Source organism: Manis javanica, chromosome 2, assembly GCF_040802235.1.
Source record: "Manis javanica isolate MJ-LG chromosome 2, MJ_LKY, whole genome shotgun sequence".
Taxonomy (NCBI): domain Eukaryota; kingdom Metazoa; phylum Chordata; class Mammalia; order Pholidota; family Manidae; genus Manis; species Manis javanica.
Window position 1 is genome coordinate 222,060,340 of NC_133157.1, and position 22,923 is coordinate 222,083,262.

General features: G+C 48.0%; 1 protein-coding gene across 2 annotated transcripts in view; it reads right to left on the bottom strand.

Annotated features, from left to right (window-relative positions):
* Positions 1-6,672, bottom strand: part of FAM135B (family with sequence similarity 135 member B) — a 275,686-nt gene extending 269,014 nt beyond the window's left edge. The window contains exon 1 of one of the 2 annotated variants that reach the window (XM_037023272.2): positions 6,331-6,672. The gene's annotated coding sequence lies outside the window, so the exon portion shown is untranslated. Of the gene's footprint in view, positions 1-6,295 lie in introns of both variants that reach the window. The other variant, XM_037023271.2, reaches the window with a different exon arrangement.
* Positions 6,673-22,923: the final 16,251 nt, after the last annotated feature.

A 22,923-nucleotide genomic window follows, 5' to 3' on the forward strand; every position in this document is an offset into this window, starting at 1 on the left:
AGAACCCCAAAACCATCTCACAGAGGAGAGAGTCAATAAAAAAAAGTTAATACGTCTTCAGTAACATTTTGAGTCCTTATATAGTGATGGATGCTACAGAGAAAAATCAAGCAAGCTCGAGGCTGGAGACTAGGAAGGGCTATTTGACAAGGGTGGGCAGGGTCCAGAGAGACCTCTATGAAGAAAAGATTTGGATGAGAGAAGGTAGTGAGCCACAGAAATATCGGGGGACGACTTGTCCTGGCCAGCAGTGTGGAAACAGAGTAAAAAGCCCTTAAGGCAAGGCAAAGCTACAGGGTGTCGCCTTGAACTTTCTGTTGTATCTTTTGACTGGGCAGTGGTATAGATCTTGTGAGTCTAGAAGAACATTTTTAGCTCCTCACTCTATGTCCTTCCTTTGAGTGCTCGCTTACACTCCCGCGCTCTCGCGATTAGCATCTACGTGTCCTGGATGATCCCTTAAGGGTATGCAGCCAGGAACTCTTTTTCTGAGCTTGAATAATAAATCTAATTGCCTAAAATGTACGCGGATGTCCTCAGAGACCTAAAAATCTACTTAGTCAAAAGAGAACTCATCATTCCCCCTTCAAATGATCTGTCCTTTCCCCTGTGTTCCCTGGGCCAGTGAAAAGCAACAAGGCCAATGCATCAGACCAAGTCAGAAAACTGAGGGTCACCCGTGACGCTTCTCCATCTTTAGATACGGTATGTTGAGTCATCCAACACTTCTCAACATCCGACTGCCTTAGTATTTTTCGAGTTACTTCTCCTTTCTTTATCCCTATTACCTTAACCTTGGGTGGGGCCGCCAGTGCCTCCATACACCCTGGATTTCCTGCGACAGCCTCCCGCCAAATCCCTGGCTCCTCCTCTTACTCCCTCCCACGCACTCTCTACACTGCAGCCTGAACCCAAACTCCGGATTTGCATCTTCCACTTCCCAGTTTAACATTCTTCCACTGAGACAATCTGCGTGGACCTGGAGGACATGCTCAGTGAAATAAGCCAGACACAGGAAGACAAATACTGTGTGATCTCCCTTAAATGTGGAATCTAAAACATGCAAATTTATAGTAGCCGAGAGTAGAATGGTGGTTATCAGAGGCTTGGGGGAGGGACAAACAGGAAGATGTTGCTCAAAGGGTACAAAGTTTCAGTTGTGTTGGATGGAGAAGTTTTGGAGATCTGATGCACAGCATGGTGACTACAGGTAACAGTACTGTCTTATACTCTTGAAATTTGCTAAGAGGATATGTCCTCGTCACATACGGCTTTAGTTTTACAAAGATCTCTCCAGCTGCCATGTGCAGAATAGACTGAGGGAGCAGAGAGCGCAGGGACATCAGTTCAGAGGCCAGTGTGTCAGTCCAGGTACAAGACGAAGTGGCTTGAACCAGGGCTACTGTGGTGGAAAGTAACCCCTAACTGTCACCCATGACCCCTCCCTCCTCTTGACCTGCACCAATGGTCAAAAGTCCCAAGAGTGTTCCACTGATATTTCTCTGCTAGAGGATGCAATAGTTATCTGGGACTTCTCCCCCCTCACCTCTTACCTATTTCTTCTCAATCTCCTGTCATTCAAATGGGCAGGAAGAGTCTTCCCAACTCTCATTGCCTGAATTCAAACACCTCTTACCTGCCAAGTCTCCTAAGAGGCCCTCACATTTCTTGGTTGATCCACCTTCTTGAACCCAACCTCTGCTCTGCAGCTAAGGAGCGTTCTGCCCAACTCCGAGCTTCCCCATGGCTCCCATGACCTTCAGATTAAAGGACAAGCCCCTTAGTCTGACTCACGGGGCCGCTGTTTAGCTCCCCAGCCTAAGAGACACCGCGTCCCTCCTTGTGTTCCAGCCCGGCTCACTCTTTTCACTTCTCTGCGACCTCTTGCTTCCGGGGCTTTGCATGTTACCTCCTCCTTCTGACGGGCCTTCTCTTCAGTCTCCCTTGGAAATTCCTTCAGACCTCAACTAAGGCTCATTCCCTGCCGTAAAACCTTCTGGACAGCCCCCTGCAGGAGAGGTGTCTGCGGGAACAGAGCCCTGCACTGTCTGTTTCCCTGACGATCCCCTGACTAGATGGGCAGATCCCTGCCTCGCTCCCAGTTGATGCTAAGGGTCTGGCATGATGCGTAGCACATGGGAAGCTGCTGACCCAGATTTCCTGTACTGGGCACACCGCAGTGCCTCTCTGTCCACACCAGCAGTGGAGGGCCATGAGAAGCATCTCTGGCCTGCAGTGCCAACTTCCTCTGGGATGCTAACATCCCCTTCAGGAATCACTCCTGAGATCGGTGTGCGGCCACCTAGAAATGATTCATGTTTCAACAGAAACACTTGAGACTGCTGAGCACCCGGAGTCTGGGAGGCTAAGCAAATATTACAGGTGTCCCAGAATCTCCTCCAGCTCTCGCAGGTAAGGTTCTCCATCCATACACCCGCCTAGCTCCACCCATAGAGTGTCTGAGTGAAGGAGATCCTCCCGGTGGACAGACAGAGAACCTCTTGCCTGGGGTCAGGTAAGAACTGGGCCTCGGCAAGGAAGGATAGCATGGGCGATTTATATTTAACAGAGCCTCAGCCCCAGGATCATCATGGAGACTCGAGGCTGGAGGGCAGTTCTAGAAGGAGGGAAACGGGTGGTGGGGACATGTGTGTGCAGTGTAAGTGATGTTCTTGACCAAAAGGACAGCCTGAGGGCCACAGATGTAACCTTGGCAAGGAGAAACATAGATTCAAGTATGGAAACACTGAAGAACAGAGCTAGACGGGGCCCTGGAAAGCGTCCAGCCCAGTTTGAGATGAAGAAACTGAGGCCCAGGAAGGGGAGGAGCCCAAGTATAGAGTTGGTTTCAGAGTTGGAATGAAGGCTCAGTTCCTGAATCTAAATCTTTAGCTTTTCCTATTTCCTTGGGGTATCTCACATGAAGCAGACATATCTTGGTAAGGGGACTACTGCTACTATCTTCTTAATAGTATCATCTATTGATCAATCGATCTATCTACCTACCTGTCTATCTCTCAAAGAAAGATAGGTGAGATACAGAGAGAAAATGCATGTTAGGTATTTCAAAAAATTCTGGAACCTTCTTCTATTGTTGGCAATTACAGCTATCATTTGGAGACTACAGATATCATGCATGAAGTGCCAAGTGTGGTACTTTTTCTTAGCATATCTTCCCAACCCATCTTGAAAGGTAGGCATCATTATGAGAGTATGCAGATAGGCAAACGTCTGAGGGGACAAAATGACTTACTGAAGGTCACACAGTTAGTAAGTGGAGGACCCGGGATTTCCAGCCCATCATGGCTGATGTTGTCTAATTAGACATGGAGATTTTATTCATTTTCCAGGACATAACAATTCAGGAAAATAAATAAAAATAAGTGCACAGTTTATGAACTGCTTATCTGCACAGCTATTCATTCACTCCAAGCATGCAGCAACCCTATGAGATCAGTACTATCAATGTTTTACAAATGAGGAAACTGAGGCACAGGGAGATCAAGTGTCCTGGTTCCAGATTCCTTAAGAACCAGGATTTTCATCTAGGCTTCCTTGGTCCAATCTATGTGCTTTTCCATAATACCAAAGATGAAATCAAGGAAAGAAAGTGAAGGGAGAAAAATACCTTTTCAGTTTAAAATATTCCATCAGATATTTTCAGCGAATGTTACATGAAGGCCATTCAACACCAGATTACAGCTATTCTAAAGTAGCCACTTGAAAAAAGAAATGAACATTTTAAGGAAAAATATGTGTTTTTGTTCTCTTTTACTCTGCTTCAGTGGGTTGACCCTAAATAATGCACAACAACTCAGTAAGCATCCTTCAGGTTTGCTGCACATACTGAGATGGGAGGAGGTGGCTGGGACAGCTTTTGTGCAAGTCTCTCCTGGGCAGGTGGTCACACTGCAGGGAAGGCTTGTTCACTCAGTTAACCGCTTGCCATGGCAGCCACCATGGCAGAATAATGGAAGGTTCTTGCCCTCCACAGGCATGAAATCTAGAGAAGGGAGCAGGCATGTGTGCAAGCAGTGACATCAAGACACGGCACAGGCTGGAAAAGAACAGATGTAAAGTGCTAGGGAACATCGGGAAGAAGGCTTCCCACAGGAAGGGGCACGTGAATCAGGTTATGAAGGGAAGAGGGAAGTGAGAAATGGTCATTCTAATCAGACAGACCAGAATGATCACAAGCAGGGGTAAAAACAACAGAACCGGTATAAGACAGTTCTGGCTCCTTCCAGAAATTACAGCTCCCTTGGAAATTACATCAAGCTGGAAGCATTCAGTTAAACTGGACAAAACTCTGGTAAATTCCTGGTTTAGGGAACAGAATTGGATGCAGGTGAATTTTGCCACAAGGAGCTCACAATGTGTCCAATGTATCCATCTAACCAATATTTAAATGAGTCCCTACTATGTGCAAAATCCCTGTCTCCACAATAAAGTGCTTGGTCCAACTCTGTGGTGAGCAGACCTCAGTGTTCCCAAACTAGATGAGCACTGCATTTGGTGCCAAAGTCCTTGACCTTCAACATTTGTAAGCAAGGACAGCACGTGTACCCCCAATAAAGCCCTCTTGATATTTCTCTGAGTGTATCTTGGACCAGACTACAGCATTCCAGCTGTGAGTCACCGACCAATGTTTCTACTCCCCTTTCCATAGCTGTTACCTCCTCAATGATTTGCTGATCTGAGGAAGGGAGCTCTTTTTTTAAATGATAATTCCTTTTATTTTCACATTAGGCTCTGAAAAGTCCTTCTCTACCCATCTTCTCCATTATCCCACTCAATTGTCACAGAGCCTGGCAAGGTGCAAGAATCATTAGTGTCCCCATTCTACAGATGAGAAAGGGATCTCAGCAAGGTAGAGCAACTCAAGGTCATGCAGCAAGTGTGTCATCAAGTCAGAGCTCAAATTCATGCTTTGACTCCCAGTCCTCTTTCGTCTACACCTTACCATCTGCCTGGAATACAGTAATCTCATCCTCATCATGACACAGTTCCCAGATGAAATGCTGGTCAAATCACATCCCCTCAGGCAACACAACTACAGCATAAACTAAAAGCCCCATTAAAGAATATGGCCTTTTAACTAGGACTTACCACTGTTCCCTGAGGCCAGGATATAAAGAAAGAACCCTAAAAAAGTCAATAGCTACCCATCTTGGAAATCACCCAGAGACCCACTTACCCATACACAAATGCCTTTAGCCCCAAATCTTTCACCTAGCCTTATCTCCCTTCTCTGTGGTCTTCTGGGGCCCTGGCCCTGTGAGCTGGGCTGGAATCATGCCCAAAACTCTGTGCTTCTCTCTGGCCTACAGACCTGGTTAACAGCTCATCACTCTGTGTGGACAGCCCAGGTGCCTCATGGCTCTGACACATCTCTGAACCCCAGGCACCTTAGACCCTCATGGAAAACAATCCTCCCTAGTGCAAACAGAGAACAGAAGCAGAATTCTTTAGCTGTCTCAAAGTGGGATCGCTGGCCAGTGCTGTAGCCTGGGGGGGGGGGTCAAGGGACAAAGGGTGTCATTATCCTCAGTGTAGTCTGGTTTGGCTGACAACAGGGGGAGATGACTAGAAATGAGGTGAGGAGAAAGGAAAGGGGCAACCTTGACTGCCAGTTTATAATTTTATAGCTATTCCCACTCCAAATAGCCAAAGGCAATTACATGATCAACTCCTGGGAAACCCCTGGGTCCCAAAATGGTAATACTGCTTCCCTTCTAAATTTCCCCTCCAGTTGCTGGGTTTGACGCTGACTTCACAGATCAAGTGCTGGTGTGTGTTCTTGACCCTCTCCTCGCAGCTGAGCTGCAGTGCCACCCCCACCCCCGCGCCCCGCCAACCCTGTCCCCAGCCAAGCTACAGGGAGAACGCGTCTCTGGGTCAGCCTGGATCACAGAGAACGGCCGCCACCACCCGCTTCCCAACGCAGTCCTCTTCCCAACCTGCCCCGGTTCACCGGCGCTGAGGACCTGCTTGCACAAGGGTCAGGATGTGCCCCCGCAGCCTCCATCTGGGACTTTGGCGGGGACCTCTTCATTAACCCAGTGTGCCCCCACCTATCACATCAGATATCCCCTCTTGCCCTCTCATCACCTGCCCAGATGTGCCTCACGACTTGAGGGCAGAAATGGGGGGAGGCAGAGGAGATAAAACACATTGGCGGCGGAATCCCTGTTTAGTAATAGAAAACCATCCAACTAGCAACCACGCTTCCAGAAACGTCACTGCCACAGAGGAGAGAGTTTGCAGCTGCCGACCCCGGGGCGCTCTCACCTACCTGTCTCCCACTGCAGGAGGGCTTCCCTCTCTCACCTCTGCAAGCCGCGGCTCCTGGGTCCCTCACTCGCCGCTTTCGCCTTCTGCAGCCTCCCACCCCTGCAGCAGCGGCGGGCGGACCGAGCGCGGAGTCGGGCGCCGCGAGCTGGCTCTCGGTCCCCGCGGCGAGGCTGCCTGGAGGAGGAGCGAGAAGATGCTGCCCTCGCCGCCGCCGTGGTGGTGCTGATGCGGTTGCTATGGTTACGGAACTCCGCAGCTGCCCCCTCTCGGCTCAACAGCCGCCCGGCCGCGGCCTCGGGGCCGCCCAGCGCACGGGGCCGCGCGGCAAGGCCGTCGCGGGGAGAGGGGCTCGCCCGCCGCCCGCGCCCCTGCCGCCCGGTGCGCGCGCCCCCGCGCCCTGCCGCCGCTCCTGCCCCGCGGGCCGCGGGCAGCCCCGAGCGCGCGCCCCGCCCAGCCGCGCGCGGCTCCCGCAGCCTGCGCAGCGCCCCGAGGGTGCGCGTCTGCGGCCGGGCCAGGCGCGGCGCCCGCTCCCAGCCCCGGCCCTCGGCGGCCAGTCAGCGCCGGGCGCTCGGCGGGTAGGCTGCCCCGGGCCAAACCCCGCCCGCCGCCGGCCTGGCCACGAGCATGCTCAGTCTCCGGCGCGAACTGGAGGGCTGGGAGGCGGCGGGAAGGCAAAGGTCGTTTCCAGAGCCCGGGGAAGGGGCCCCAACGACGAGGGTGGGGCAGAGGGGGTGTAATCACACTTTGAAGGGGAGCCTAGGGGCACCGCCGTAGACGGCTGGGCAATCCGTACCTCCTGTACAGTGGGCGGTGGCCGTCAAGCAGCCTGCCCTCGACCTGCAATTACTAGTCATCTACTTCACGCTGGACTTTGGGGGTTCAGAGATGGGTAAGGTCAGTCCACGGAGAAGAGGAGACTGGGGAGGCGTAAAATGCTCCCACTGAGCATCCTTGGCCAGGCGTTGCGCTGGAGAGTGCGCACATTTTCACCATCACTGTGGTAGCTCTCCCATTACAGATGAGCGAACAGCCTCAGTGACCTAAGCTTGGGGCTCCAAGATAGGCCCTCGGTCCAGCAGACGGGGCTGCACTCACTCAGAACCCAGTGCGAGATGTGGCTGGAACCAAGCAGTTACTGTGGGTGTGACTAGCGAATCCAGTGGGGCAGGGGTGGGAGAGTCACAGGGGACCACCACCTGAGAGGAGGGACAAGAAGCATGCAAAGGCCCCGGGGCAACACAGTCAGCACTGGGTTCGGGTCCAGGCCCCTGGAACAGAGTTGGCCTGGACAGGTGAGGCCTGTAAATGAGGCTCACGGGACAGGGCTGCACATCAAGGCCTGGACCCCAAGGACAGCAGGGAGTCCAGAGGGCATTTAAGCAGGGGAAGGGCTGGGCCAGCAATTTGCAAAGGTCATCCTGGTCTCAGTGTGTGTGGTGGGAGCAAGGTGGGTATTAAGGCTACAAGCAGGAGCACCCTGAGGAGGCGTTGTGCCGTCTGGCCAGGGCAGGGGAAGGCCAAGTTCGATGGGCCTTGGTCTTCCCACGGGGACAACGCACGTGCTCCGTATTTTTGGGTGAATGGCAAGCAAATGAATATTTATTTCTCTGTAGAGAAAATGGATGCCTTTCACAACTTTTGACCTTAAAACATGATCAAAATCATAGGACGTTTTGCTAAAAACATTGCATTTTTATGAAACCATATATTTGAAAGTCAACACAAGTCCCTAACTTTTTCCTTTGCATTTGCTAGTCTCCGGAGGTGCAGAGAAGCCAATAAATAACACAGGTTTGCTTGGATCCTGATGTGTTTCAACTGCCAAGATAAAGGATCACCAGGATATATTGTTGAAAGAGCCAAGTGCAGAAAAGTGTTAATAATAAGATAGCTCTTGGGGAAGAAGAAGGGAGACACACATGTATATTTGAATTTGCTTGTACTGGCATAAAAACATGCAGAAAGACTATGTAAGAAACTCACAGAGTAGGTAGTAGCTATAAAGGAGAGCGTGGGGAAGAACTGGGTGGATGAGGTCTGGGTAGGAGTGAGACGTTCAATGTACAACTTTATGAAACTTCTTGATTTTTGAACCAAAAATAAGTGACATATGCACACATATATGTTAAGTGTATATATTATATATATACATACACGTACACACACCTGTATAATGTATTACTCTCTGTGTCTAGACTCTTAATGAACTTTGAGATAATCTCAAATGCAACATGCAGTATGTCCCATGGAGACATGTCCCAAGACCTACTTTTCCCACCAGCTCTGCAACTTCTATGTGGCCATGTAGTATGACGACTTACTGTGAAGGCTTCCTGCTCAATCCCTGCTATGCTCATGGAGGGGAGGTAGGGAAAGGGCAGGAAGCACAGACAGGAACCAAGGGAGCATCAATGGCAGCACTAGGGAGCTATGTGGGCAAGATCTATGTGTTGAGAACCAGGAGTCTTCCCGTGGTGACAACCACTGGTCCAGGGTGTCCAGCATGACACCCATCAATCATCCAGCTAGAGTGATGCCCCTAGGCCCTCTGCCCTGCACCAGACCAACACAGTGGGTGACATGAGGCACTGAAAGGGAGGTGGGTGGCAAGAAGTCTAGAAGGGAAAGCCCCTGCCACTGCCCAGGGTGAGAAGTAACTCAAAGGCAGACGGAACCCTGCACTGTTGTCCCCTCCCAGGAAACGGCCTACCAGGCATCAAAGCACACAAGCAGAATCTAAGGTCCTCCCAGGCTCCCTGGTCCCCCTGTCTCTCTCTCTGCCCACCACATCCCCCACACATCTAATTAAATACCAACCCTTGACAGTCCCACCAGGGAAATAGCTCTCAGAGTCATCTATGACAGCGGCCCTGTAAGAGACTGTTTTTCACGTTCAGCAGGAGGCTGTGAGTGGTGGGGTCTAGGGAAGTGGGTGGAATCTTAGCTTTGTGTTTGGGGTAAGCATCTAGTGACATGGTTCTGGGACCGACGCAGCCCCGGGGGGCTGGCGCCGCCAGAAGGTGGCACCCCATTTAAAAGACCTGAGCCCTGAGAGCTACAGTCAAGCAGGGGTGACTCTGGGCCACGTCCGGCTCCCGGGGGCGTGAGGGCGCCCTCCCTCAGTGCCAGAGGGGCTTGAGCCCTTCGGGATGACTGAAGAATCACAACCCGGTGGCCCGCGTTTTCTCGCCGGCCACGGAAGCCTGGGTCTCAGTGGTGACCTCCTGTGGCGACAAGAAGCAACCGCCGTGTAATGTTTATCAGAGGTACCAGAAACTCGGCCCTCGCTCCCCAGGATGGGAGGAAGTGGGGATAGCTCCCATTGGGACTGTGGGAGCCCCACTGTTTAATGACAGTTCAAGAAGACACAGGTCCCCAAGAGCAAAACTCCACTTCCCGCTAATAGAAAACAGACCAAGGCAGCTTGCCTGGTCTTAAAAATCGGCTTTGCTACTATTTTAGTGTGTGACATACAATGTGAGCTGACTCTATCTCACAGTCCCCTTCTGTAAAACAGGGATGATAATAAAATATATCTCACAGGTTTGCTGTGAAGATTAAATGGATCAAAACTTAGAACAGTACCTCATGCAGAACAAGGGCTCTGTGTGAATGAGCTATTATTTTTCACATGTTGGAATGAGTTAGGGAAAGAGAGGACGCAGTGTTTCTCAGTTATACTTGATTCTCTGTCCACCCCCCACCCCCCCGTACCACCACCTTGGCTTGGGGCCATGCTGTGTCATATCTGAAACACCAGAGCAGTTTCTCAACTAATCGCCCTAATCCCTGTTTCAGCCCCCTTAATCCATCTGCCATACACACCATGTTGATCTTTTAAAAATGTAACTCAGATCCTATCACTGTGCCTCTTAAGATCCTTCAGGAGTGATTCCAGACTTTCAGAATAAGTGCCAAGCTCCGGGGCCTGGCATTTGTAGCCAGCTGAGATCTGATTTCTGCTCAGCACACCCCCTTGCTTTATTTGGTCCAGCAATATAACACCTCCTATACTTGCCAGAAAGTCCCAGGCTGTGGAACACATCCTTCAAACCTGTGTCTACATATTGCTTCCTCTATAAAGCCTGCTTAGATCTACTGTAGAGTTCACCACCTCCCCCACTTCGTACTTCTGAAGCTCACATACATTTGGGTAATGCTCTCAGAGCTTCGTAGTATAATTACTTATGTGAACATGTATTTCCCACACTAGACTGAGGAGACTTTGAAGGAGGATTGTAAAGAAGAGCTATTCCTTTTATCTTTCCTAACCTAACCCCCAGCACAGCATCAGAAACGTACAGATGGCGTTCAATACATTTTTAAATTATTTGAGTAGATCTGGAGCTGATTTTTCTCTCATGCATTTGTCTCATCTTGTCCAGCCAATCAAAAATCAAAAGTTTGTTTTCAACATCTACACTCATGCTAGGTGCTCAATTAGCATGTTCAATTTTGACTGACCGAGCAAGTGGTGCTCACCTACCAGCCAGTTTGACTGGTGCAGGAGTGGGAGGGGCTCAGGAGAGGGCCACCTCTGTTAGCCTCGGGATGGGTCTTCAGGGGAAATGCTTCTCAGCAGCGCAGCAGTTCAGCCCAGACGTCTCCACATTTTCTTGTCATCAGCTGGTCCTCTCAGTGCTTCATCTGGCCAGCCTAACTGGTGTGAGGTGATATCTCATTGTGGTTTTAATTCGCATTTCCCTGATGAGTAGCAATGTGGAGCATCTTTTCATGTGCCTGTTGGCCATCTGAATTTCTTCTTTGGAGAAATGTCTGTTCATATCCTCCACCCATTTTTTAATAGGGTTATTTGCTTTTTGGGTGTTGAGGCGTGTGAGTTTTTTATATATTTTGAATGTTAACCCCTTGTCAGATATGTCATTTACAAATATATACTCCATCAGTGCTTCATTTGGGCACATTTAACAGTGATAGTAGCAAACACTTGGCAGCTGAGTTCTCACTAGGCACCAGGCACTGTTGTAAACACTTGACATAGCATCTCATTTAACCCGCACATCCATCCTAGGCTAATCCTGGTAGAAGGAAACTGAGGCAGAGTTACAGAGCGTGACTAAAACCTCACAGCAAATGGGGCTGAGCCTGGATGTGAATGGTCAGCCTGCTCTTCACCACACAGCACCACCCACGTGCTCTGCTGTGAGCACTGCTCCCATTTCTGCGGTTCACGTTGACAAACCACGTAGGGACCGTACTGTCATTGCCTACTGCTGGGTTTCTCAACCTCAGCATTACTGACTCTGGGGCCAGGTAGTTCTTTGCCGTGAGAGCTGCCCTGCCTCCTACGATGTCCCAGAGCACTGGCCCCTGGCCCTGCACACTGCCTGCCAGAAGCACCACCTGGCTCTCACTTGTGCCCCAAAAAGATTTCCAGACATTGACAAATGTCCCTGTGGAGGGAAACCCCCCTGCATTGAGAACCACTGGCCCAAAAATAGATTTAGGGCAAATTTTATCACAGATGATAATGAACATACATCCAATTTCAAATGTAATTATTGATATATTTTAATAGGCCAATATTTGTTAGATATGACCCTACCAACTTTGGTTTTTTTTGAGGTTTAATGATTTTTGGGGGGTATCATTAATTCATTAATCTATAATTACATGAGGACAACTTTGTTTTTACTTGAAGATTAGGCTGGCAAAGGCTTTTTTCTGGCCAAGGTGCTTGCTTGACCTTTTCTCTCTCATGTTTCTGTTCTACACACATTTATCTACAATGTGTGTGTGTGTGTGTGTGTGTGTGTGTGTGTAACACACACACACACGCACGCAGGCCCACATGTGTGTATATTTCGCAGGGGTCTTTTTAAGCCATTTGATCAATCTGTAAGAATCCGTTTAGTTAATATCTGATTAGCTAACACCTGTTAGTTTAGTTTTATGATCATAATTCAATTAACTAGGCACAAACAGACTGTATTGCCCAACCCCCAAGGCAGGGCACCACTGTCAAGTTCTCACGTGTGGTTCTCAAACCATCCTTTAGGATCAGGCAAGGTAGGTGCCCTTCAGGTGCACCTGCCCCTGCCAACCCGGAGATCCACACTGTTCCCGTGGGAAGCACCAGGCGTTAGAATCTAAGGGACCTGACGGAAACCCAAGTTCAGCCATTTATCACCTGTGAGACTTGGCACATTATTCATATACTTATTGGGCTCCTAATCTGCCTTCCCTTTTTCCTCATCTACAGGTTTACATGAGAATTAAATACATGCAGGAAAGGGCCCTAACCTCTGGCCAGGTCTCAATAATGGTAGCCATCCTAATTCATTCTCTTTCTTTGCAAGCACCAAGCTGCCCTTGTGGGCCCTTCTTGTAGCTGATGGGGACCTCACGACTGAGTCCTCACCAGAGGTTAGGTGGGAAGAAGTGACACGTCACTTCCTGAATGAGGAAATAAAGAGTGGCTGTGAGTTACACACACACACACACACACACACACACACACACACACACAATATCTCTTCTACCTGTGAAACTGAAAAACAAAAAGAAAAAACCCACAACTTTCAAAGTGGAAGTGTATCAGACCATGAGGTCATGGGAACCACCTGAGCCACATCAGACTGAGATGCTGCAAAAAATTGACTCTTATTTATGTCACTGAGAGTTCAGCAATTAGTAGCCGATTTTGACTAACATAAGTAGAAAAATACGCACTTCCAAACTGCTAGGTAATCACCTGAAAGACACTCCAGCACTTCCCATGGCCACACCACGAGACAGGTGCTATTATTGTGTGATTTTTTTTTTTCCCAGAGAGAAAACTGAGGCACAGCGAGGTGATGAAACTTTTTCAAACTAGAAAGTGACAGAGCCAGGCCTGACCCCAAGCAGCTGGCCACAGGGGCTGCACACGCGGCCTCCACTGGCGACGGAACCTGAGGAGCTCACCTCTGGACTGCGAGGGTGAGGAAAACTGCGGAAAGCTTCAGGCCACCCCAGATTTGGTGGGTGGCAGCTGGATAATAAGCAAGGAAATTTACTTAGTTACTTACACCTTGGGTGCAGCCAGGGGAGTGGGTGTCTGCCCACCTGCTGGAATCTTCAGAGTTCATGCTGAGGCTTCCCGAGGTTCAGCCCCGCACACCGTCTGGATGGGCTCAAAATCCCAGAGCTTTCTGCAGCCTGCATCCTTGAAAACTGCTCCCCCGTGGGAAGGGGCGGGCCCGAGCACGCGCAAGGTGGGCAGGGTCGGGGAGGAGCTTCCGATTGCCCCGCCACCGACTGGCGACTCAGCCGGGGACCACGCCCCCTCCACGTGCTCCCCAGGAAGTCTGGAGAAAGGTTTGTGAAATAAACAACTGGCGGGATTCTGGCAAAGAATCTGTTTACTTCCACATTTAAAGCTCATTACTGCTGAGAAAAGCTAGATTCACTACCGAAAAAAGTAGTTAGTTGGTAACAAATCATGTGTGTCTTTTAAAATGTCAGTAATGTCGACAAAAGAGGGATTATTGAGTTGATAGTCTGATTACATTAACAAATACATGCCTTCACGAAGTTGTGAAATGATATCATTTTTCAACTCAATAAAAGGTGTGTGTGTGTGTGTGTGTGTGTGTGTGTGTGTGTGTGTGTGTGTGTGTGTGTGTAACTAATCTCCGCCATTTTAAGTTGGCAAATCACTTAATTAAATGACTTGAGCCGTACAATTGGGACAAATTCTTCCTTTCCTTACAGACACAGACTTGGGGGTTGGCCAGGGCGTCAGCACTTCTTTTCACTGAAGTGTTGGGGACTTGAGTACCATCCGATCTGCAGAAACTCCAGGCCGGATCCAAGGCCCACCCTTGTTAAATTATAAAAGGGAAGAATTTATCTCAAGCATGTCCCATGCCCCCTTTCCCCCAGAGGCATCTCCTCCTCTGTGTAAGAGGGTATGAATGCCACCCCTCGTGGGATGGCCTGAGGGATTAAATGACCCCAGAGTGTGTAATGGGCCGGCAGGGGCCTGGCACCTACCAGCAGCCAGTACAGCTCATGTGCATCCCCGCCAGACTGGTGCCCTCTAGTATCCTTGGACACAAGCACCCTCTGGCTCACCTGCATTCTCAGATTCCCTTCAGGGGCTGGAAAAGATTCGGTGACCAGGTGATAGCCTCCTGTGAACAATACAGTTAAGGGGCTTGAGCCTTGCTTCTAGTGCTGGATCTGCTAGCAATGTCCATGAACTCGGAAAGTCTCTGACACCCCGAGCCTCAGTTTCCTCATCTTTATAATGCGCAGGACTTGCAAGAACAGCAATAGGTCCCTCCTCACGGTGACAGTTTCTTGGTCCCCAGACCTGCACTCTATTCCCTCCATGCCTTTGCTACCTCACAGGAAAAAGGGCAAGTTCAGGGCGAAACTCAGCTCAATTTATTACTCTTATTGGATAGCCGTGTTTTCTTCCGTAATTGAATGTACTGAATTTCCTATTGTCTTAAGGGATTTTATTTTCATTATGAAATAAATTAACAAGAAATAAAAATATATCTACATATATACTATATACACACAGAGCATAAGCATACATGTTCATTAAAAGTTATAATAATTTTATTAAAAACTGGGTACAGCCCATCCAGTTCAAGGAAGAGAACATTGGCCGTACCTCTGAGGCACCGTGTGAGTCCTTATTGACCCTAATCCTATTCTCTGTGCTTTCCCCACCATTGACATTATTCTGAATTTTGTGTTGTTAAGTCTCAGGCTTGCTTTATATTTTACCACATGTGTATATGTCTCTTAAAATGAATGACATGACATGTATTCTTCTGACACCCGTACTTTCTTCCTCACATGTTTGCGAGAGCCCAGTTGCTGCAGGTAGCTGTAAATTCATTCATTTACAGCATTCATTGCTGTATACTATTCCGGGCAAGAATACAGTAGAACTCAATGGATTCTACCGTGGAGGAATAGTTGGGTCATTTCCTCTGTGAGTGTGTATATATAACATCCAAGAAGGAGGTTATGCATCTTCTGGTACCCCTGTGCTGGTTTTTTCTCTGCTTAGGAGGATAACTGTTGCTATACAGTACACATGTGTTCCAGTTTACTGGGTAGTACAATGTCATTTTCCAAAACAAGCCCATCATTTTGTACTGAGATCAGCAGGGAACATGAGTTCCCACGGCTACATACTTTTCCAGCACCTGGTATGGTTGGACTCTGATTTTGCCAATCTGATGGGTTGGAAATGACATCTCATTCAGAACTGGTTTTAATTTGCACATTTCTGACTACTAATGATGCTCAAATCTCTGTGTGTGCTTACTGGCCATTTCTCTGGAATGCTTGTTATTTTGCTGATTTTTACTACTGGATCGTTTATCTTCTTCTTATGGGTTTGTAGGAGTTCTTCACAGCTAACTACAGCATTTCCTAGGTCTTGTGAATTCAGATCTTTTCACAACATGTGGTTCTCATTTATCCACATCTCCATGGTATCTGAGTATGTGAATAAAACTTATTTGTGTTCGTGCCAAGTTTACCTGTTTTTATTCTTTATCTTCTTTAAGGACATCTGATGGTCTTTAAGAACATTTCTTCATCGCGAGGGATTTAGATCCTCTACTACATTATTTCTTAAATTGTAAGCCTTTGCTTTTTACCTGGAAGTCCCACATCCAGGTACCTGGCACTGTTCATTATCCAGGCCACCCTGCTCCAGCAATCTGCAGCACCAACTGGTAGATGAGATTGCCACCCATGGAAGGGGCTGGCTCTGGGCTCTCTGTTTTCCTCCATTGATATAGAATTCCCCCCACCTCTCTTATCAACCTTACACCATTGTTTATAGCACTAGAGTTTTATGATTAACTTTTCTGCCTAATAGGATAATGCCACACACCTGTTTTTTCTTCAGTAGTATATCTCTATTCTTGACAACACAATCAGAAGATGGCAGGAAGAAATGGGACTAAATTTCTTCATTAAAATTTTAAAGAAGGCTTTGTTAAGTTTCATGACAAGACCATGTAGGTTTTTTATGGAATTGCATTGAATCCACAGAGCAACTTGGAGCAACTGACATATTTGTGAAATGAGTATCCAATTTACCTCAGCCTTCTAATACAACAAAATTTTATAATTTTCTATTTATACTACTTGCAAATATTTTGTTAGAATTAGGCCTAGATACATTTCTCTGTTACTAGTTTGAATGTATCCCTTTGAAAATCACATTTTCTAACCATTGGTAGACAAATGCAATTGACTTGTTACATTGGTCATTGCTATAGCATTATGACTATAATCACTTACTAATTCTACTAGTTTGTCTATGGATTCTTTTGGTTTCTTATACAGAAAATTCTGTTATCTGTAAATAATGATGGTTATAGTTCTTCCTTTTTATATTTTAGCAAAGTATTCCTCTTTCATGTCATAGTTTCCTGGCTGAGCTCTCTGGCGGAACACAGAAGAGGGGAAATGGTAGTAAGTAGTCTTGCCTTGATCTATATTTTAAGCAGAATGCTTTTTGACAATTTAAATGTTGTGTACATCAAAACATTATTCTATCTGTAGATATTCATTAATTACCAGTTGAAGGAAGTTTTCTTTTACTCTTGTGTTACTAAACTTTTAAAATAATAAATGGTAATTGAAATTTTACCAAATATTCTTTTCTTGGCTATTAAGATAAAGAAGTGATTATTCTCTTCACTTCTCTTAATATAGTAGTTACATTAATGTGTTCTATGATGCTGATATACATTTACATTCCTGGAATAAATCCCAGTTGTACCATCTTTTTGTATATATTGTACTCTTCAGACTGCCAATGTTTTATTTAGGATTGCTTCATTAGGCTCAGTAACAAGATTTGAGTATAGTTTTTCCTTCACTCTACCAACTTTGTTAGGTTGTGGAATTAAGGTTATACCACTCTTTTAAAATAAATTGTGCAGTCTCCCCTGTTTTTCACTTCTTCGAAATATTTTACATCATAGTAACTAATCTGTTTCTTGACTATTTAACTCAACTGTAATATCACTGGGGGGGGTCTAATGTTTTCTTTGTGTAAAATTTCCATTATTGACTCAGTTGCTGGATGAAGCAGTGTTACTAAGAGAAGCCTTGGGGATGGAGGAGAGATGCTTTCTCAGGATTAAGCCTGTTTGTAAGCTGAGAGGACAGAACCATACAGGGTGAGGCTGCAGGTAATACAGTGCCCTGTGCAGACAAGCGGAACAGCTCTGCCCTTCAGGGACAGGATGGACATGGGGCAACGGGCATATTCAAAGGCAACAGAGAGCTGAAGCAGAAGGAACTGTGCCTGATGGCTCTGCTTTCTTTGGGAAGAAGAAAGCAGGCTTGCCCACCTGGAGAGGAGGGGGCAGAATGAGGGCTTCAGGGAAATAGGAAACCTGGGTTAACAGAGGAGGAGGACAGGTGCACAGAGACATGGCAGCGGCTGGCTGTGACAGGACAAAGGCAGGTCTCCAGGCTGGGGCTCCGATGCCAGGAACTCTAGCAGGAATGGACAGAGCCCAGGGTCTGTGAATTAAGGGGAACTACATGACGTTTGTGGAAGAGACAGGTCATGACGGCTGGAAGAGAGTGAGAGAACGGGGCCGGAGATGTGTGTAGAGATAGAGTAAAATTGCAGTAAACCAGGGAGGGAAAGAGGCAGGGACAGACAGAGGTGATGAGAAGGGACAGGTATGGGCTTAGCTTGTCAAGAAGAGCATTCCAGTTTTTTGGGGGTGGGTTAAGGTTGGGGCTGATCCAGTGACATCACAGGAAGGGAATGGAAGGAGGCTTCGAGGAACACACACGGAGCCCGAGTGGGAAAGAGCCAAGTGAAGGCAGGGACGGTCCTCCTGTACTTGGTGCTCAGCGCTGCCCTGCAGCCAGGTAAGGAAATCACATACAGTGTGTAATTGCACGCTGCCCACAGGATGACAAAGGGGGTCCTAATACCATCTGTATCTGTGGGCACCATGCCAGGCAGTGGCATCTGTGGTCTGTGAAGACAGTCTCATTTTGCACATTTGCACATCTACAATTTGAGAGTCTCCTTCCCTCTTCCATAGTCTCTCTTCCTCTAAAACACAGGCCTCTGGCTTTTGATTCTTGATCCATCTAGTTCCCAATACTGGTAAAAGAACTGAGTTGAGGCGCTTCACATTAAGTATCTTTCTTGATCCCCATTGCCACTCTACTGAGTTAGACAGTGTCATCCCCATTTCACACACAGTAAAACTTAGGCACAGAGATCAAGAGATTTGGCTAGGTACAAACATCTCTTGTAATTGCAGAGGTTTTGGGAAAAAGAGATCATTTGCTGATGATTTTGTGTCCATGCTCTCCTTTTGACTTTGTTCTCCCCAAAACCTCCTGGAAGGGACAAGTCCTGTTATCCCCACTGGCAGAGAAGTAGGTCCTTGGTCCAAGCCTCACACCCAGTAAATGCTGGAGCTGGGACCCAGCCCTGACTCCTGTCTTGTTCTCTTATGGTCATTGCACAAGGATCTTGGCACTCTCTCTGCACCCAGAGACACAGGGCTGACCCAGTCCTGAGTGTCAGGCTGACCCTGGAGAAGGTCAGCAGTTTGGCGCAGGCTCCCTGAAGGCCTTGCAGAGCCCGGCACACCTACTGGGGGACCCTATGTCCTGAACCACTTATCTTCAGGAACAATTGAAGAACCACCAAAGGGAGCTACAGAAGCCAGAGCACAGGTCAGGGGAGTGCGTGCCCGGCCCCGCCTCCTGTGCTGACCGGCTGGCCCAGCCCCTGGGTTGAACTGCTCGGGTTAAATTCCAGGTTAGCCGTGCACCAGCCACATACCGTGCTCCTGAGCACAGTCTCTCTGCCTCAGCATCTCCTTTGCTCCATATTCACAACAACATTCCTTCCGCACAGTGTTGTTGTGGCGAATGTTCCTCAAACATAAGCATTCTGTAATTGTTACTCTCATAATAACGATTATTATTGTTACTGTTATTTAAACAGATAGGAACACTGAGGCCCAGAGAAATCAAGGGAATTTCCAAGTTGCCACACGGAGCCTGAAGGCATGAATCTCTGCTTTGGTTTTGTGTTTTTAACCTCAGCATCCTTCTTCCCTCATGAGGAAGAATCGGGGTAATATGGGAAAATTCTGTATTGATCAGCTCAGAATGCTGTAACCAAGCACCACACGCTGGGTGGCTTAAATGACAGAAATTTATTTTCTCTCCGTTCTGGAGACCAGAAGTTCCCACATCAGAGTGTTGGCAAGGTTGACTTGTTAAAAGGCTTTGCTCCTCCGTGTGTAGATGGCATCTTTTTCCTGTCTTTTTTTATGCGGTCTTCCCTATGTCCTCATCTGCTCCTCTCACAAGGACACCAGGAGTCTTGGATTAGGGCCCTCCCTGGTAATCTCACTTCAGCTTAGCCACCTCCTTAGAGACCTTATTTCCAAACACAATCACATTCTGACACGCTGGGGGTTAGAGCTTCAATATACAGATTTTGGAGGGACGCAATTCAGTCCCAGCAGGTACCTGCACAGATTCTGACACAGAGAAGATGCCCAGAAACCGTATCAACTATTATTGTCACAGCCTGGTTCCAACTGTGTCTTATCTCTAGAGTTTGATGAAATTCCCATACTGAAGATGTGTAATGTCAGGGGCAGAGGCCCCTCAAACTTGGCCTTTCGCATGTGTCCCGGAGAGGGGGTCACACAGTTTAGGAGCCCGCTGTGCCCGGGACCCTGTGGAGGAAAGGGGACCTGTGCAGCTTCCTCTCAGACCAGCCTGGAGCTGCTCCAGCACAAGCCTTGTGCACCAAGTAAATCAAGCCCTCCCACCCCTCTTCCAGGACGTTGGGCAGACTTCAGTGTAGGGATGAATGTACCCAGGGGTGAGCATGTGGGCACTAACCCCCTATGTCTGTGGGGTGAGGTGGTGTTCCAGCTAATGGTAAATATTATATAGCTTGTTGGCTAGAAAGCATCTCTTTGAAAGGGACAAACAAACCAGACTTGAGTTTGATCCCACCTACACTCCCTCCACGAATATAATGCGCAACCCTGAGATACTGGGTCTTTTTATCCCCTCCACCATTTTCCAAGACCTTTCTCTACACCTTCTTCCCAAGACCAGCCTTGCTTCTTTCCACAGGGTGCCCTTCTAATCTCTCGGGCAAATGGCAAAGGTAGAATTACACGCCTCCCGTCCATTCCTGAGAGAACGGAATCGGCATGAGGGGCTGGAGGGCCTGGCCAGCACCAGACACATCTGTGGTCCCCTTGCAGGACCAGGGACTTGGTAATGCTGGGCACACCTGTGACCAGGAGGGCCACATAATATGTGTTCTGGTCCTTCCCTGCCTTGATGATCTTTGACGCAACATAGGGTCCCCACTGGGGTGCATGTACCCTTGGGTGTCCCCTCTCCCCTCACGCTATGGCAGAGCCAACACCTCAGAAGGCAACTCACATCTCCGCCACTGCAGGGAAGAGGCTGGAATTATGGATGGAGTGGGGTTTGACAGGTTGATTGCCGTGCGCTGGGGAGGTGTGTTTTTCAGCCTGAAGAATGCAGCAGGAGCTACCACATCCATGCACGTGTTCATTCCTGTATCTAACAGAGGGTGTCCCGGGCCCTGCCCTCTGCAAAGCAGGAGAGCTCAGCATCCAGGGACCACCAACTGTGAACAGATCATCAAAGACTACAGGGAACCCCCTGAGGGCAGCTCACTCAGCCCTGGGATGACCACAGAGGCTTCAGGAAAGGGGGCTGTGGTCATTTATTGGCTGTGTCACCCCTGACAGGTCCTTCACACAGCGTGGCTGGCAGCCTCAGGGGGTGAAGGAAGCACTCCATGAACCGTGAGCTGCATTACAAATGCTAATTATTGTTAGGAAGGTGATTGCCCGGGAACGTGATAAAGTTCAAACTGCTTAGCATGACAGCCGAAGCAGCTGACGCGGAGTCACGTCACGCTGCCTCTGCAGTGCAGCGTGTGCTCTAGACGCACAGCCTACCTCGCCATTGCTCAAACCATCTATATACTGTCATGCCTCTGTGCCTCTGCACCCCTCCTGCTTCCTGTTTGGCACGTAACTGCTTATTCATCAGAACAAAACTCTCATAGCAACCGCCATGCCCATGTGCACACACACACATGGGCACACATAGACACAAACTAGGCACCATTAGCTAGCTGTTCTCTTCTGAGCAAATTGTCTGATCTCAAGGTAAGCCAAGAAAGACCAAATTCACTAAGTAAGCTTCAGTTACCTTCTCAAGATGTCCCCTGATTCTGATAACCCAGGGGGTGAAATAGCCTTCGCTAAGGTCTTACTTTCCTGATCCAACCTGAAAATTCAGAGTGAAGCACCATGCAGTGAACTCATAGATAACCTTTTTCCTGCCATGCAGAATGCCCACCCCTGCATCGTTTGCAGTAACATGAACCAGGGGAAGGTATTTTAATGTCCAACAATAGAGAAGACCAACTAAATAAAATAAAAGATGATAAACATAATCGACTATTAAAGTTATGCTTTAAATGTATTTAAAAATAAAGAAAAATATTACATTAAATCGAAATACGGATTTCACAAAAGTTTTATGGTGTGACTCCATTTTTGTACAAAACTAAAAAGGAAAAAACATAACACCCTGAAGCTAAGGTTGGCTCAGGTGAGTTAGGAGTACAGGTGATTTTAATTTTTAATTTTTTCCTGTGTTTTGCTATATTTACTAAATATCCTGTAAAAAATCATTCTTTATGCATCAGGCAAGAATAAATGTGGTTTAATTCTTTTTAAATCACCTTGATTTAAATGATCCAAAATTTTGAATTCTAGATGTTTGTGTATTTTAATAGTCAATCATCCATCTGTCCAACCTTCCATCCATCCATCAATCCTAGGAAAAATAATGTCTCACTACCCTGGCCTCACTCTGAGGCCCCTGGGATATGACTGAAGCCACAGGGAGGGCTGAACATATGCTGATGCAGAGGGGAGGTGCAGGGACTGTGGAGCAGCCCATCCTGCTCAGGGCACTCTGGGTGGGGCAGCAGCAGCCACGAGCAGACCAGGAGAGGAGGGTGTGGGAGCAGAGGCACCTGGGTAAGGTCCAGGATGACTTGTGAACTTCTGAGTCTGGCTCTCCAGGCTGAGATTCAGCAAGCAGAGGAGAGCAAAGGAAAGTCTGCAAGATGAGGGTCTCAGCTGCAATAACGACAATTACCTTATACAAGTCCTTTATGAGCCTCAGACCCCCATGCTGCACTGGTCCTGTGCAACCCTTCATTTACACTGAGGAGAGAAATGACACTCAGGGAAACCCTGTGCCCCAAGACATCAGCGTGCTGAGACCTGACAAGGACCTCCATCCCTACCTCTCTCCCCACTGACCCTGATGTACCACTCCCAGGCTTTGTGACCTCCAAGGAATTGCCGGACCCCTGTCCTCAGTCACAGCATTTATAAGCGGGGACATCCCATGCCTTTCAGGGTTCTCTTAGCAACAAAAGGACTCACAGATGTAAAAACACATTCAGAGCATCCACCCCACTACATGTGTGACCTGTGATTTTCATTAACCAAGCAGGTTTCAGGTTTGCCCATTTCATTCTGCAGAAAGCCAAACCATCTCACAAAC